Below are 17,954 nucleotides of genomic sequence, written 5' to 3'. Positions count from 1 at the left end.
TTTTCAACACGGACTGGATGAACTATGGCATTTAAGTATATTTTACAGACGCTATCCAGAGGGCCTCAGAAATCTCTATATCCACCACCATTTAGTCCCCACGGCCAAACGGTAATTTAATTTCATAATAAGCTGGAAATAAATCAAATGTAAAACCAAATAATACAGAAATAATGAGGAAGCAAAAGCCAGCAGATGCATTTCTTAATTTGTGTGGATTAATGTTTCTATACTTTGGAGCAAATTATTGCAATATTACTTCTATGATGTAAAAGACAGGTACAACCGTCCCACATCAGTCAAGAAAGAAAATCTAAGCTAGGACTTTGCGGTATAAATAACGTAGGCTGTTACAGCAATCATCACGCAGCCACGCAGTGAGCACAGAGCGAACTATTCTTTCGCCTTTTACTAAAGAATACCGTGTGCTCGCTGCATTTAGTGGCATACGTTTATTTTTGGAGGGAGTTCCTAATAGGAGCTTCCAAAAAAACAAGTGCAAGTGTTTTTAAACAACAACGATATTCTTTATATCTATGATGAGATTATCAAATACTGGTCGTGTTTTTAAGTGTTACATTTTCTTTTTTGGCAAAAAGCTATTTTTTTAATATTATATATCTTCCCACCTAAGCCTTTTATTATTTCTTTCCTCACATTCAACACCTTTTTCATAAACTATTAACCCCACTCTTTCTTTTACAACTTTTTAGTACTCCCAACTACCTCACTTACCTCTATGTGCCGGTCAAAGTGTAACACTTAAAAAACACGGAGAGTATCAATTTGCCAAACTGTTGTATGATATAATACACTTTAACTTAACCCACAAAAAAAAAGCACAAAGTCCAACAACTCAATCACAGAGAATCAGTTAAATGAGATATGAATAGAGTAAAAGTTGCAGTGATACCTTGCAGCAGTTTGAGGCATCATCGTGCACAAGGGCTCGAGGAGGACATAGGCCCTGGTAGAATTTAAGACAACAATATAAACTTTCCATATCAGGGTTAGAGAAATAAAACTGTCAGAATATAAAACAGACTACAGAAGAACATAACCTGCAAAAAGGAGCCCCGAAAGTCCCAAAAATAAGGAGAGAAGGAACAAATGTTGGACTGTAACTCAAGGTGGCATCATATCTGTACACGAACCAGGATAACTGTCAGTACGACTTGCATTCATTAAGCTAAAAATGCACATGAAAACTCTCACACAGCAAGTAGTTTCTATACTACTGTGTGAATAAGTCATAGTTTGTGAGTGGGAGTCTGGGCTCTTACAGACCTTACCTAATAGAATAAAAACCTGCAGCATGTATCCTCTACAGTGTGTTTGGATAACATTAGAGGAAGGAAAAGAAGGGCAGGGAGGAGAAGAGGAGGGGAGAGAAGAATGGTGAGTTTTCCTTCCAAATCTCTCCATTGTTAGAGGGATCATTTTCCTACAATTTAATCCCTCTATCTCTCTCCCCTCCAATTCCCTTACTTCCTCATTTGTTATCAAAATGAAAGATATCACATCTCTACATTTCCCTCCCCTTCTTTTCCTTCCATTTCCTTCTATCCAAACACACCGCTATAGTTAAACAAAAGTTGCAAACATGGCATTGACAGAACAAATCTGCAGACTAAATGGACCATGTGAAAGTATAGTTATACTAACAACCTCAGTAGTGCTTGTAGAAGTGTAAGTTCCATCAATCAGGACTCAGGAGAAAACCAAATACTGCTGAAGAGACTGCAAGTCCATTTTTCTTGTTCTTGCCAGCACCAAACCTCAGCTCTAGCTGTTCGAGCACATTCTCTGGTCAGTGTGGTCACTTAGAATTCTACTAAATGGAATGGGTGAAGAAACACCATACATTTGTGTTATTTCACACAGTATACGGATGCATTCTATCCAATCAGAAAATGAATGTTGTATTTGCACACAATATTTGAACTGGATAGTATGTATCAAATTGTTACATAGAACCAGAAATTCAGGTTTTATTGGAGTTTCTCTGTTGGATCCTCTTGGTTGAAGATGTCAGAGAGTAGTTTATCAAACTATACTTTCACACTTTACTTGATAATACTATATGCTTGTCGCATTAGATGGCATACATTAGTTGTTGAATGGGTTCCTTCAAGGAGCTTGTAACAAGCCAGTTGTCCCTGACTACTGGGACTAAGGTACAAACAAATCACGAACATTAAAATTCGAACAAGTATTTGCATAGAATATTAAAGGATACCTGATGTAAGCTATTAACTTTTTGTATGAAAAATAGATAATAGAATTTAGGAAGACTACCAAAAAGCTGAAGTATGTATTGGTGGGGAGTGCCAGGCCCATGCAGTAGTGCAACGCATGGGCGACACTTGAGAATCCCAGCAGCAAGCTACTGTGGTGGATCCTCCCCCTTAAAAAATAAATTTAATATCGTTGTGGGTCATTGACCCACGTATCAGATATTAAACTGATAAGAACAGATACTACACTTGATCTTAGCCAAAAGGCCGAGAAAGGTATGAATTGTTCTGTCTCATCTCCTGACTTTTATTTCCTGAAGATGTCGTACCCTTGCCGTTCTTCTCAATGTGGTACAGTATAACATCAATCTATATTTAAGATGTCTTGTTCTCATAAGACTTCAGGAAATTAGTATAAACTATAAAGTATTCTAACGTCTGGACTCTGGGATACATTGAGAAACCATGTATTAACTATAGAGCTAAAAGTCATAATGGATTTGATGGACAAATTCAGAAAGATTTGTTGGATTCAAGACTTCAAGATGGAATTCTAGAAAATATCATAACCACAATTGACATCAATAATTTGGCTGTGCATTCTCCCCACAATGGCACCAAGGAATTAATTGTTGGAGAAAATACAGGTATAAAAATTCCTCACGTTGGTTCTCTTTCATTTTCTTAAATATGTTCTTTATGTTTCTTGGCTCATAATATCATTTCCGTCTCTCAATTTTGCATTGACAATAACACATCCATAGATTACCTACCAACATCTAGTTTTCATGAGCATTCAACCTTATTCCCTTGACTGGCACCATTAGTTAAGGGCATCCATCACAAAGAGTAGCAGCTTATTTCATTAAACAACCTATATGTCTTGCAAAAAGAGTCATTAAACACCATTTTCTATCTCTTGTATATCCATTATGGCTCCTCTTCATATATATATATATATATATATACACACACACACACACACACCAACTTATATGTAGAAAATATTTACACCTAATTAACAATTTTAAGGATTAAACTTGACATAGTCGATCCTTATCAAGCACGTAGTGTGAATATGTATGTCATGAGCCACATAAAAGCATATTATGTCCATCAAAACTCAAGACAGCTTTAAAAATATAGAACAAGCTATTAAAGATAATATTTTAAACAAAATAGAAAGACAAATTTATTTCCTATAAAAATTGTATATAACAGCAGAAAGGGGGCAATAGAATAAAAATAAGAGCAAGAGAATAGATTTGGACCATTTCAGGATTTTGCGTATCATCTTGGTGTAGAGGCCATGCTAATCTTCACAGTATAGTTCCAATTTATGGGATGTACCTGAAGTGACAATTGAATGGTGAAGTCAAAAAACTATTAAATGAGGGCTTTGCATATTTCAGCACCACAATAATGTATGTTGATGTAGAATTGCAGATTAAATTTACAATACCACAATGGATTTCCGGTAACATAATTGTCATAAGAGCCCAACAACATATCAGGAATTTGCATTGCCAAGTGCCAAGACAAACACTTTCTCATTCGATCCACCTCTTCAACAGTCACTACATGTTCCACCACTACTCAAACTGTGAACCCTAAAGAAACGACAATTATTTGATCAGACAGTAACCAGACGGGTTCAATTTAACCACCTATCTTAATTGCATGATTAAAATTTTTACCTAATGGCAAGTGGCTTTGGAGCATTTGTAACTAAAGAACACTTCTTAAACACTTGACTATCAAACCTTGGTAAATAAGTCATCTCTGTAACAGAAAATCAGACACATATTAATTAAACAACATAAATCTGTTCATGCCATCATAGAGTACGGAATACAAATACATACAGTTTCAGAGATTCTGATAAACTTTTAAGCTGAGTATTGGTGGGGTGCGCCAGGCCCGTGCAGTAGTTCAACGCATGGGCGACGCTTGAAGATCCCAGTAGCAAGCTACTGTGGCGGATCTTCCCCCTTAAAAAATAAATTTAATATCGTTGTGGGCCATTGGCCCACGTATCAGATATTAAACTGATAAGAACAGATACTACACTTGATCTTAGCCAAAAGGCCGAGAAAGGTATGATTTGTTTGGTCTGATCTCCTGCCTTTTATTTCCTGAATTTGTCGTACCCTCGTCACTTCTTGTCGATGTGGTACAGCATTCCTTAACTATAGGCCAAAAACAGGGCTTAGAGAAGGATTGGGTCATAAAAGACTTGAAGAAGCCCAAATATAAAGCAAACAGCATGGGAACTCAGTTTTCAGTTCCATGGAGGAACACCATAAAAGAGAACTAAAGAAGTATGACGGTCCAAAGTAGAGGCTTCATCAAAAGACTATACATGAAGATTTAAAATGATTTTGTCTAGGAATCATATAAAATATTGTCTCTGTTTACCTTAATTTCACGTACCTTATCTGAGCTAATCAACCCTTACTTTATCTTATTGGACTTTATTAGACCTTATATCAGGTATTATATAACCTCATAGAGCTTATTATCCCTTATCTTATACATTACCATGTGACCTGTTTTAAAGCAGAAAACCAAGATGAGTGTGATAGCTGCTGCAACAAGTCCACTTCAGAATGATAAAAAACACCAACATCTCAAAAATGTTGTAATTTAACAAGAACCAAGTGTAACCAAGGAAAAGAAAGACCCCCTAACATATAAACAGTTCAAAATATTCCAACAAATATGATCAAAGATTTATCCTTGCACAAAGCAATCTCTGTATTGATAACACACTAACTGCCTACTCTTAATATATGCAATATGCTCCTCGGAGGCTCAGATAGAAATTTGATACAATGATTTGGTGAGGTGTGCCAGGCCTGTGCAGTAGTGCAACGCATGGGCGACACTTGAGAATCCCAGCAGCAAGCTACTGTGATGGATTCTCCCCCTTAAAAAATAAATTTAATATCGTTGTGAGTCATTGACCCACGTATCAGATATTAAACTGATAAGAACAGATACTACACTTGATCTTAGCCAAAAGGCCGAGAAAGGTATGATTTGTTCTGTTTCATCTACTGCCATTTATTTCTTAAAGTTTCCGTAACCTCGTTAGTTCTTTTCGATGTGGTAAAGAACTTCAGTTTTAGATGGGAAGTCAATATCATTCCTTATTAGGAGTCCTGTTCACAGAAAACTTCTATAACTCAAGAGTACATGATAAAGAGTGATGAGCAATAAAAAGACCCAAGTCCTGGAATCTTTTGGGTTTTGTGAAGAATATAGAAAGGCTTATCACACACACAAATATTCCATGCGTTCACAAATAATATTCTTGTTAGATTTGGACATGCATATTAAGAAATTTATTAGGGTGTAGTGGAATGTGAGAAAAAGAAATGTAATAGAGGGGTCCACATCACCTGGATTCAGGGTAAAATTCAGGAAGATTATTTGTGGACATCCTAAATGGAATGCAGGAAAAATCATTTGTTTACGGAGGGAGTAGTACATAAGAGTAGATTATTTCCAAACTTCCATCATGAGAAAATGAAGAAAGGTTTATTACACAAAATCATCCATCGGTTTTATAGTCATTGCACTGTTCACATTATCCAAGTTTGTCCATAAGTTTACTTCATTCCTTTTTAGTTTTTCTACATTCCTTTTTGGAATGTTTGGAAATAGTTATTCAATTTCAATGTTTGGTAATACGACCTCATTGCTCTTACCTATGACTCGTATCCAAGGAGGGATTAAAGGATTTGGCACTCTACAATTCCACACCTCTTTAACAAGAGTAAAGAGACCATGTTCAAAAAAATTTGTCTTAAAAAAGATTGATTATAATAATCCCAACTTTTAGTGGTTCGCGAATAAAAATCTCGCCTTTCCATGATTTCCTAATAATCCAAACTTTTGAACTACTGTTTTATTAGTCCCAACACTAAAATACCTATTGTAGGCTTGTAGCTCATTATCAATCCATGGCCACAACTAATTGGTGTAATTTGTTTTATCAATATTTCTTTTTAAAAAAAAAAAACAACCTTCCCACCACCACCGACCTCATCCCCCACCATTGCCGACCACATTCTTCTCCGCCATCTGACCTAAAATCTCCTCCCGCCTCCATCAGCAACCTTACACTTAAAACCAACACCTCCCTCCCTTAAAAAAGGAAGGCAACTTGGGAAGTCATGTGATTAAGTGACTTAGATTTATGTACCAAAAAGTAACCTCATAAGTCATAGCAGAGTAACCACTTCCTCCCTCTACCCACCCTCTATCTACTTCAACAGCAACATGCAAGTTAACCCACATAACAGATATTAAGATGATAAGAGCAAATACTACACTTGATATTAGCCAAAAGGACGAGAAATTGGTTTTCTTAGTACAAGTTACCTTTTTTTTTTTCCATGTGGCATTGACCTTTTCCTTCACCTTTCTGATGTTGATTATCAAACTTGAAAACCTCCGCATGGATAATTGGATACCTGGAGAAATTACAGTCAGCAATTAAGATGATTGTACAAAGTAGATGCACATAATTAGAAGTATTTGTTACAAGTCAAAAAGTGTGGTCACAAAATATCTCCAAGGATCAGTTTCATCTTAAGCAGTGGTTCATTGGTTCATTCTCAGTTTCTCAAACAAATCACATTTTATTTGCCATAACTATTCCAATTTAATCGGATGTATATCAGATAGCCCAAAATAGATAAAGACCATCTGAAAGTAGAATAAGGATCTCAGGATCTGCCAGTTGGGTGAGATAGCACTCAAGATGAAGAATCCAGCAACCTCACAGTGTTACTTTTCAAGAAGAGTTAGTAGTATCTAGTCTACTTAAAACAGTCTATGCTACCATTGCATATGCTAGGTGGTACAAGTACAACCCACCTTCTCTTAAAAAGTAAAAAACAGGAAAACATTATTACCCCCCCTCCCCTTATTTTTCCTCTTTTGTAAGAAGGTTGAACGGTTGTACCTCCAGCTACTACAATGGTTGTATCAGGAAGATGGTGGTCAACTACATCATTAATTGTTATTGTCATCCAAATATGTGTTAAATGTTCAGTTTAATATCTGAGGCAGTGATTGTGGAACACTGCCACTTTGAATTTTGAGTAAATGAGGGGGGGTACTATTATTATACAGCACAACTAAAACAGTATGGCTAGGAGAGCATAATCCAACACGATACTCACAGTATACTCAACAGAGACTACTAGGAATCAAATTAGTGGATATGAAATTTGAGAAGGAACACAGGTTTTGTTTCTATACACTATTTTTCAGCAGACATTCAAATCACAATAGAGTGATAATTTCATAGTAGAGAGCATGTAATGCAGTCAGCAGCAAAAGAACTTTACTTCAGTGGAGGAAAAAAAAAAATTAGAAGCAAAACACTTATTAAAATGCAGGGGGAGAAAGTTAAAAAAAATTTGGACCATTTCTCAATTTGTGCGTGTCATCCTTGCGCAGGGGCCATGCTAATCTTCTCTGTATCGTTCCAATTTTATCAGATGTCTCCGAAGAGACAATCTATAACAGTAGCTTGACCAATATAAACAAAGTGTTATCTGCATATTTATTCAATGTGGGATATCCAGGCCTCACACCTATATGGCCATATCAGCATCCAATAACCAAGCAATTTGCAAATCTCAAATTACCATGCCCTATCTTTTAAGTAAACTACTTTCCAAGAGCATCAAGAGTACCATAAGTACATGTTCCAAAACAAACCACACCAAACTTTTCGAATATTCACCAATCCGTCACTAAGTACAAGTGACTATGCATTTCTTATTTATTTTAATTTTTTGAAATGACTTCAGAGCCATTCAGACAGTACACAGCACAAGTAAATAGGATTGATCCACCATAGAGGAGAAATATGGCAATAGGTTCACAACTCTGACATGAAACAACGCCAGCCTCTGAATAGCTTGCGAAGATGACTCACCATTTGACCTTGTTTGAAGTGTTTAAAACAAAATTGGATAAAAAAAAATCTTAAAAACTCTGAGGTGGATACTTATATTTAGTATGCGAACCAAATTTACATACATGTTGCTAAGATTACATTAAAAACTTTGTTTTTTTACCATACTAACTACTCGTATATAGCCACCTATAAACTCTATTAATTGCCAATTTAATTTTTATTTATGACAAGGTATGCTTAGGAGCTAGGAAGTACTCTCTACGCTCTTTAAGATTGTTCTTTTACACTTCAAGTGTAGTAGTAATAGTTAAGGACCCTAACTAAAGCATTAAGCATACATAGTCCCGTGGCATTGACAAAAACAGAGTAGACAGCATACACTTTAAAATTATTTAACAGCCTAACACCTTTATAACTGTTTTCCAAGCCCTGAGTCATAGCCCTCATAGGGGTGTATTTAAGCCCGTAAGTAATGCGATTCACGGGTGATGCTCTAAGATTCAGGTAAGCAAGCTACAATTATGGAGTCTCCCTTAAATTAATTAAACATCATTGTAAGTGAATGACCCACAAGGCCACAAATCAACTATTCTGCTGAAGTACTGATAAATACTTAATAACAGATACTACAATGATCTTGCCACCAAAAAAAAAAAAAAAAAATTGATCTTACCACCAAAAGAGAAAGAAAGCCATAACAGTATGCTTTGTTTAACCTTACAATCCTCTATCGAATTTCTGATCATTCCAGCCTCAACCATCACCTGTCTGCGAGAGACAGTCAATTTTTAACGCGTGGAATGGTCTATTTCCAATCAAAGATTAAGCCTGCATTTCAACATAAACAATTTTAAGATGATTTCAGACACAAATTTACCAGATACAAATTAAACAACAACTAGTGACTTTCAACACACACACAGCTTCTATGTAGTTAGGAGCCTATTTTATGAAGTAAAGCATTAAGAGCAGATAAATGGAACAAAACTAGAGACAAAAGTTATTATCACTAAGCACTGTTCAAAATATTTAAAAAAATCACTCATGAAGAGCTAGCAAAGGGTAGTGAACAACACCCAAAATAGACAAGCTTTATCTTTGACAAAATTCCCAGTACAAAGCATTACCTTCATTTGATTAAATGAGTAACTGGCAAATGTTCTAATGGATGCAATAAATGACAAAGAATGACACACAAATTTATGTAGTTCCCTAATAATGTGTAAGCTAAATTTAAAGTCACAGCAGACGACAATCTCAACCCAATACGCCATCCAGCTTATTGCAACTGCAGCTGATTAATACTTATGGCATATTAGGCATAAGGCTACAAGCCTACAGCCTACGAAGGCATAAATCATGTTTCTTTGAATCCATATATCATCGTTTGTTCAGATTGTAAGAACAGATAAAACCAAATATCATGAGACTGAAAGCTAAGAATAAGAGCATCCTGAAACAAGCTAGGATAATTTATAGAAGTATTATATATGATACCCTTATTATAGCAATAGCCTTACCACCATTACAAATACTACATGTTGCTTTTTTGAACAGCAAATACTACATGTTGCTACAGAAGCCAAAATCTTCAGAATATCCAAGTGTCAAAGAATTGTGGAATTAGAATAAAAACAGCAGTAAGATAACTAAAATATTATTAACATAATCACAACACTTTTTTATTCTTTACAAGCAATAATCGTCTAGAGTACTTCTACTCTCTAAAATACCACCGAAATAGGAACCAGAAGCTGAATTAAAAAAAAAAAAAAAAAAAAAAAAAAAAAAATAATAATAATAATAATAATAATAATAATATTAATAATAATAATAATAATAATAATATATAAATAAATAAGTAAAAAGGTATATACGTAGTAGATGAAATGATTATGTGCTCTCTTCAAAAACAAAAGCAGACCATCAACAGCTTTCATACTATAATAACTTCAAGTCTTCAATAAGATCTAGCTTGTTAACTTTTTACAAATGAACAACCTCAGTATGTAATGCCATTGAATATAACCACATTGACTTTCGATTCAGTAGCTATTACTGATCTCACCTAAAGCATAGTCTTCTCAGGTTAACAGAGCACATAATATTAAGCCCTGTCAAAGCAAAGAAGAACTGTAACATGTTTATGTGGTTCTCTCACTTTTCTGTATAAAATTCCCAACCACAATGAATGCAAACACTCATATTATTTAGGAAAGAAATCAAAGAAAAACAACAGTGGCAAATACACACACAAACTTTAACTTAAAAGAACAATCTCCTCACCACACAAAAATCCTATCTACAATCCTCCCTGAACACAAAATCCCAGAACCAAATACCATCAATTATGTGAAATCTAAACAGCTTTCCAATAACCATCCACTAGAGATCCTCTTACAAGTAGATAGTGTTTCTCTCTTGTATAAAAGCAAATAGTATAGTGGAAATAAACTAGAATAAATAAACTCTTAACAAAAGGAAGCTATATAGATTATTCAAAATATCAGCAGTTGTATCTTCAGAGCATCAGACACAAGTACCACCCCATGAACCAGCCATAGACCAGGTACTGAATGGTAGACGAGGTTTTGAACTTGGTTCCTCTACTCCATACTTGTCTTAACATCATAATGGACCACTACATTAATGTCATTGGCTTGCAACTTCTATCAGTATAGATAGGTAAAATTTTGTAGATCATATGGTAAAGTCTAGCTAGGAAATTAGTTACAGCTATGTTTGGATGGCCATGTAAGCTAAAGCCAAAAGCACCTTGCTGTTTATACGGTTTTACCAACTATATTGTCCCATTTTGAGGTTTTTCAGCAAAGTTTTAGGAAACTTGTTTATTGTTCCACACTAATGAAATAACAGAAATGTAAAGAGCATCATAGATATAAAACGAAAGCATAGAATATTAAGAAACATACTTACCTGGACGAGGTCAATGGGCGATCAAGAAGGCTCATGGCCTAGGTTGGTGACCTCCATTGCACAGTAGGAGGGGCGCTAGCCTAACATCTTCCCAAGAGGAAGAGTGTACGTCATGATTTGTGATAGTGGGGGTCTGCGTTCGCGCAACCCCTGACCAATTCTACCTCCAAAATTTTAGTGCATGTTGTAATTTGTGTTATTGAGATACTGCTTACTCAGATGATAAACAACACATTCTGCTCACTCCTGATTTTCAAATAAAAACAAGCATTAAGTCCAAATAGTGAAATAGGCACTTGTATTATTGTAAATAGCACAACATGCATTATACTCGTTCTGTGCACAAATAATCTTTCCTGTATTCCTTTTCAAGATGTCTGCAAAAAAAAAATTCCTAATACCTGAAATAGAAAATTTTCTCACTCAAATCATGTAAAGTAGGTCCCTCTACTAACTCTCTTTTTCTTACTCTCACCCCACCCTACTAAATTCCTTAACGTGCGCCGAAGCCTAACAAAAAATAATTCAGGGACGGAAGTAGTATATATGACGAGGAACATGGATTGGCAAAGAAGCAAGTTGCTCCTACACATGCCTAATTGTGTCTAAGTTTATAGGGTCTATCAAGTTTTATAGATTCTGTAATTAAAGACTTCACTGTACTTGAGTCAAGTGTAGTTTTGCAATAACATAAATTTACATCTGTGCCATTTTAAAACTCCAAATTTAAAAGTCATTTTGTCTACGTAACCATAGCACAAACTCTAGCAATCTAGAGGGGTCAGGTGAATCTCTTTACTCACCGTGTTTTCAGCCTTGATGGCCTGAAGTATATCAAATTTCCATTCACAAGAAAAACTCAAAAGTAAAACAAACGGTTCAGATATGTTGAATATCTCCTCTCAGGAAAGAAAGAAAAAAAAAATGTTCAGATAAATATCTACGAAAGTAGGAAGTAACATTCAACAAATGGCATTGTCACTTGGTAGAGTCCTCCCCGCTTGAGAAAGCAAGAGAAGAAATCTCTTTGTTTATGGAAAATTCACAATAGTTACATTTCTACTCTCTGAAATTATATTTCACAGATCACAATAAGATACGAGGAATAAATATTAACATTAGTCCCACATCAGTCAAGAAAGAAGATCAAAGCCTGGACTTTACGCTATAAATAACAAAAGCTTGATACAGTAATCTTCACGCAGCCATGCAGTGAGCACAGAGCGAACTATTCTTTCGCCTTTTACTAAAGAATACCGTGTGCTCGCTGCATTTAGTGGCATACGTTTATTTTTGGAGGGAGTTCCTTAAAGGAGCTTCCCACAAGCCAAGTGCAAGTTTTCTATAGACAACTAATTAGTCAACTCCCCACCTTATTAGTTATTGAAAATGAATACGTGAATTTACATGAAACCACAAACTTAAGCATAGAAAGTCAGAAATACAAGCTTTTACTATGATACCTTGTTATTCATCCATTCCCAGCCTCTTAAAAGAAATATTTCTCATTTTGCTGGTATCATTTCTGTGCATGAAGCATGTTATTCTTCCATTCCCAGCCTCATTCTGCTCAATATTCATCACTGTCAGTACAGAAATAACACATGAAACAAATTCATACAGAAATAACACATGAAACAAATTCATACAGAAATAACACATGAAACAAATTCATACAGAAATAACAACTGTCTACAAAAACCAAAAGACGGTTATGTGTCTGCACCTTACCTGGAAGCCATATGTATATGACTCAGGTCGTCATATGATTATACCAGAAACAAATAATTAAAAGAAAGCATCATAAAGAGCATTTCTAGTAAATGAAAATTACTCATGATATCATAGTGAAGCAATAACCTGGAACAAAGTAATAAAAAAAAAAAAATTGGACTCGATTGGTGCGTGTCATCCTAGTGCAAGGGTCATGCTAATCTTCTCTGTACTGTTCTAACTTTATCAGATGTCTCGGTAGAGACAATATGATATTGATGTTGAGCATTATAAACAGAGAGGTGCCTTTATATACTGTGGGACTTTATTATAACATGTCACTGATCAAAAACACAATTCTTTAGTAAGCCTAATACAGAGCAGCTTGTTCCCACCAAAAAACACTTCAGGGTACCAAGGCCAACTACATCTCATTGGATCCTCATCCATTTTGATTAATTTCTCCTTTCCAATCTTTTAAGTACACCCCAGCCAAGTAAACTCCAATGGTGTGCCAATTCTAGAGCAAACCTCACAATATACTTTGCCATGGCAATTAATGGAAGTATAGAATAATTCACAATCAAATATGGTGGAGCACTTATCGCAAATATGATCAAGTCAGAATCATACATAAAGGATGGCACAACTATTCAAGTTCAAGAAGGAGCACAAGTAACAAAACAACGAGAAAATGCTTGAGAGTGCAGAGGCATCATGTTTATCTTATAATCAAATGTTTATTTTATAGCTCCAAAAGGAAAGGCATGTGCTGATAGTAGATTAAGGACCCTCTCTGTTCTTTTCTTTTTATCTTGAGTAAGACAACGACACCAGTTAAAAGATACCAAAATATAATGGAAGTATAAAGCCACTGAGCACTGGCCTAAATGATATATCAGTATCCAGGAGAGAAATTTTCTTCCATAGATTTCAACAAGAAACAATTTAAGCCTATCCAACGACTTAAACTGGTCATTAGGGTAGTTAAGTTTAATGGCTTCTAGAGCACAGAGAGGAAAGGCTCCGAATGGAACAAGAAAGATCATTACAAACACACTTTTTTATCCTATGACGCATCAATGTCATGCTCTTTTGAGAAAATCATTTAAGAAAACAAAACACTTATTATGGATTCAACATAATGGCATATGGCCAACATCTCACTAGCATAATAGCAATGCGGCTAAGGATTCAGTAACCCTGCCATTTATGCAGTTACTGATGTCTGCATAAGGTTTGAAAGAAGTAAATTAAAGTTATCTTCTCAGTCCCCAGTTTGCACTCAACAAAGATGCTGACAGCTTGATACATGAAAAAATATCTGACTTTTCAGAGGGGTGGGTGGTAATGCAGATTGCAGAAGCTAGAGTAGCTATCGACAGTGTTTTCTGGAAAAATGAAAGAGAAGAGTAGCTGAACCAAAGCGGGAAAGCTGTGCTTCGGTAGAGTAGCTAGATCAGGAAAAGGACTCATTACACAGCATATGAAGAAAAAAGAAAAGAAATTCATTTAGCCGGAAAAAGCAGTTTTTGTCAGGCCAAAGAAGGATAGGATTCCAGGAACTGGCCGCCAACTTGGCAACTTCTATGATCAGCTATAGAAATGATCCACTAGACCAGCTGCACATTTTTTGGTTTCTCATCCATATTTTAACCCTTTGATTAATAGTCTGAAGTAATGCATGAAAAAATTCTATTTACAACCTTATGAAGAAGAAATTATTAATGTAAGCAATCCGAAAACAGTGAAAACACCAACAACAAAGTAACGTTACAGAGAACAGCATTAGTAACCCAATTCTTACTTTGAAACTACATCATTCAGCATGTGCTACACTAATCACACACCAAGTGCTACAATATCAATCAAAAATGCAAAAAGTATGTAAAGTGAAAAGAACATGGGCATCATTTTGTTCAATCACCCCCTATTAGCAAGCCTTAACGTATATAACATGGCAGAACAATCAAATTCTAGCCTGGATTCTATGCTATAGTTATAAGTTCTCAAATTCAGGCAGATATCCTATGAAGTGTAGACTCAAGCTTGGATGAAGGAAGAGGGCTGCGATAGACATATAACAGGATAATAAATGCATTACATTTATGATCACGATCAAAGTGTAGACAGTTATCCAGTAAAATTTCTCAGAGAAAATCCAATTTCTGGCTCCCGTATCGGTCAAGAATACTCGACTGGCCAAGAGACATCCCCAAGACCACAAGTGATTGGAATTCAAAAGCTTTGAATTATAAGCATTGTCCAACAAACCATGATATTAAATACTGCCAGAACTGGTATATGTTAATTAATGGCAAAGGATAAAGTACAATTACATTCTTTTCCAGTTCCCCCCAATGTAGTAGCAAGTTTCAAAATTAGTTAGGATACACTAGCATAACAAAAAGATATGCTGAAATTTGATTACAACTTCTAACTATCTCCAATCATCACCATGAAAGGACATACTGATGTGGATGATGAGAAAATGGTTCAAAAATTTTACAATGTAGTTTTGCTATGGAGTACAATAATTTTCTGCAAATATCAAATGCAAAACTTTGTATTAAGTTTTTAAATTGAGCAATTTCACTTGATTCCAAATTTCCAATCGCCATACTTTTACAACTCGACTTCATATAAGTCTAAGTCTACTTACACCTCATTCAAATTGCAATTTCCATCAATCTAAAAATAATAATTCATATTTCCCACCAATCAAAAAATGAGCTTTGACTACTAATGATTCAATCGTCATTTATTATGTTGTTAGTGGCAAATTATTACAAAAAAATTATATTGGGTGGTGTCACATATTTTAGGGCCTAGGGAAAACGGGTACTAGTTCAAAACCAACCTTTTTTGATTTTCAATCACAAAGTAAGTACTCGTATATGAACTTAACTAAACTTCTGTAGTTATAAATTAAACTTGGCTAACCCTAACTTTGCCGAATCTATTTCTTCTAAGATTATTTTATACGAGCCACCTTAAAAGTATTTTTTCTTTTCTAATATAAATGAAAATAACTTAATAAGATGAACTAAACACAGACTTAAACCATCGGACCTCCTCAAATTATAACTAATACTCCCATATACAAGTAATTTTTTATTTAAAATAAAAATTATCAACTATAAAAAGAAAAAAAAAAAAAAAAAGCTAGTATAATCACACTAAATTACTAAAATAAGCAAAATATATGTACAATAAGGCGAAAATGTAACGCATCAAAACCATATATTACGATTTTTAGCTTAAATATTCGGCCATTTCACGATCTTCTACCTTAGATAAAATAATCAAATAAAAATACATCCCATAATTTTACAAACTATAAACCATATATTAATATATAGGGTACAATTAAATCAACAATAAAAATAAAATAAAGCAGGAGAAGCAAAACTATGGATTACCTAAGTCCGCAACCACCGATTGATGCGTGATAGTCCTGTTAGACAGTAGAGAAATTGAGAGGAAATTAACCCCAAATTTTGATTTAACAGAAAATGATCTAGATTACTCCATACAAAATTCACCTTGAAATTTTGAACCAAAAGAAAAGAAGGATGATCGTGCTATAGCGTGAGGGTTGACGCTGCGACTAATGTCTAGTCATGTCAAAAGTGTCAATACAAAGCTCGAAGATTTAGGAGGGAATTGAGTGCGAGTAAAACCAAAGGGTAGGGTAGGGATTTTTGTCTATAACCCGTTATTTTTACTTCAAACATAATCGGTAAAAAAGCGTATAGTGATGAATAAGATTAGGAAAAAGCTAATAAGCGCCCCTTGGGCGTTACAAGAATTAAGAGTGGATGTATTATACGTAGACCGTAGTATTATAAGATTATAACATTATTATATATCTTGTATAGCAATATACATCGGATACACAATTAAAAACTAGACATTATAATTTTAACTTGATGTGAAAAATGACTCTGAACCTATGATACCGGTTTTGAGTGTGAAGCTCAAAAACATTGAAAATTAAAACAACTTATTTCAGGTCATGCCCTATTTATTAACCCTTAACTGAAAAGTAGGTGAAATTATCCAACCTAAAATGAGCAATTAAAATATTAACCTTACAATTCAAATTTGTACTAACTTCGTTTCATACACCCTACAAAAAATGTTCTGATTGACTTGATAGTTTCTCATCAACATAAGGCAACAACCATGATCAATCGTCGGCAATTTTAGACGATTTAGAGTCATCGGTCTATTACAAATTAATGACGATCTTAAAATTGTACTAACGGCGATAAATATAGTATTGGCGGTTTACAGTTGCCAGTAAATTATTTTTACTTTATTTTTGGTAAAGATAATTGATGTATTCAGCCTTAACCATTCTTCTACTTAATACTATTAAAGCAATCATGTCTGATTTTACTCTCTCCGTGTTTAAATAAGTGCTACACTTGATTTTCTTCACGATTCACATAATGGTATTGACTTGATTAATTTACTAATGTATAAAAAATAAATAAATTGTTATTGTATATTACATTTTGGGTTTGTTATAATGTATACTTTTGTAATATCAATTTTCTTATAGTTTTACTAATAACATACAATTAGATAAATTAATGGTCAAAGTCGTGTCTCGCCATACGTATTTGGTCAAAGTGTAACATTGATTAAAATACAAAGAGAGTAATATGTACCAATTTCCACTTTGGCTATTGTTAGACACCGTAACAAAAAATATATATCCCCATAATTCCAAGTCACTGTTTGACACTTAATCTCTTACATAATTCTGAATCTTAAATGTAATAACTCACTACACTGAATATTCTATTTTTTTTTAAAGTCATCACACATATGTAACACGAAGTATTGGTTAAATATTCACTATCATTTTTTCTCTATGTTTTATTCAACTCATGTCACGTGATCAATATTGTTGTCTTTTATTTCACTATTTATCAATTTACTCTACTACCTCAATCAATTGTGAATCACTTATATACCTTCCCATAAAAATAAACCAAACTAACACATTTTTTAATTTATTTAATAAAATCAACACCATAACAAATTAGCAAGCAATTATAAGCACAAACTTTTGATTTCCATTCCAATTTTTTATTTCAACATATAACTACCTG

General features: G+C 34.5%; 9 non-coding genes and 1 pseudogene across 9 annotated transcripts; 3 read left to right on the top strand and 7 right to left on the bottom strand.

Annotated features, from left to right (window-relative positions):
- Window positions 1-368: 368 nt before the first annotated feature.
- On the top strand, window positions 369-484 carry LOC145603351 (U5 spliceosomal RNA). The gene has a single exon (XR_014104855.1). It is a non-coding gene; the product is annotated as a U5 spliceosomal RNA (small nuclear RNA).
- A 1,836-nt stretch (window positions 485-2,320) lies between these two features.
- Window positions 2,321-2,517, bottom strand: LOC145603330 (U2 spliceosomal RNA). Its single transcript, XR_014104840.1, has one exon. It is a non-coding gene; the product is annotated as a U2 spliceosomal RNA (small nuclear RNA).
- A 979-nt stretch (window positions 2,518-3,496) lies between these two features.
- Window positions 3,497-3,597, bottom strand: LOC145603182 (U6 spliceosomal RNA). Its single transcript, XR_014104715.1, has one exon. It is a non-coding gene; the product is annotated as a U6 spliceosomal RNA (small nuclear RNA).
- Window positions 3,598-4,141: 544 nt separating this feature from the next.
- On the bottom strand, window positions 4,142-4,338 carry LOC145603331 (U2 spliceosomal RNA). Its single transcript, XR_014104841.1, has one exon. It is a non-coding gene; the product is annotated as a U2 spliceosomal RNA (small nuclear RNA).
- Window positions 4,339-5,079: 741 nt separating this feature from the next.
- LOC145603335 (U2 spliceosomal RNA) lies at window positions 5,080-5,276 on the bottom strand. Its single transcript, XR_014104844.1, has one exon. It is a non-coding gene; the product is annotated as a U2 spliceosomal RNA (small nuclear RNA).
- Window positions 5,277-6,423: 1,147 nt separating this feature from the next.
- LOC145603342 (U2 spliceosomal RNA) lies at window positions 6,424-6,607 on the bottom strand (annotated as a pseudogene).
- A 1,059-nt stretch (window positions 6,608-7,666) lies between these two features.
- Window positions 7,667-7,769, bottom strand: LOC145603176 (U6 spliceosomal RNA). The gene has a single exon (XR_014104709.1). It is a non-coding gene; the product is annotated as a U6 spliceosomal RNA (small nuclear RNA).
- Window positions 7,770-11,107: 3,338 nt separating this feature from the next.
- LOC145603239 (U1 spliceosomal RNA) lies at window positions 11,108-11,268 on the top strand. Its single transcript, XR_014104766.1, has one exon. It is a non-coding gene; the product is annotated as a U1 spliceosomal RNA (small nuclear RNA).
- A 1,050-nt stretch (window positions 11,269-12,318) lies between these two features.
- LOC145603354 (U5 spliceosomal RNA) lies at window positions 12,319-12,434 on the top strand. Its single transcript, XR_014104858.1, has one exon. It is a non-coding gene; the product is annotated as a U5 spliceosomal RNA (small nuclear RNA).
- A 557-nt stretch (window positions 12,435-12,991) lies between these two features.
- On the bottom strand, window positions 12,992-13,094 carry LOC145603180 (U6 spliceosomal RNA). Its single transcript, XR_014104713.1, has one exon. It is a non-coding gene; the product is annotated as a U6 spliceosomal RNA (small nuclear RNA).
- Window positions 13,095-17,954: the final 4,860 nt, after the last annotated feature.

Source organism: Chenopodium album, chromosome 21, assembly GCF_948465745.1.
Source record: "Chenopodium album chromosome 21, dcCheAlbu1.1, whole genome shotgun sequence".
Classification (NCBI taxonomy): Eukaryota; Viridiplantae; Streptophyta; class Magnoliopsida; order Caryophyllales; family Amaranthaceae; genus Chenopodium; species Chenopodium album.
Note: the sequence above shows the minus strand (reverse complement) of the source record. Positions and strands in the feature narration are given on the sequence as shown.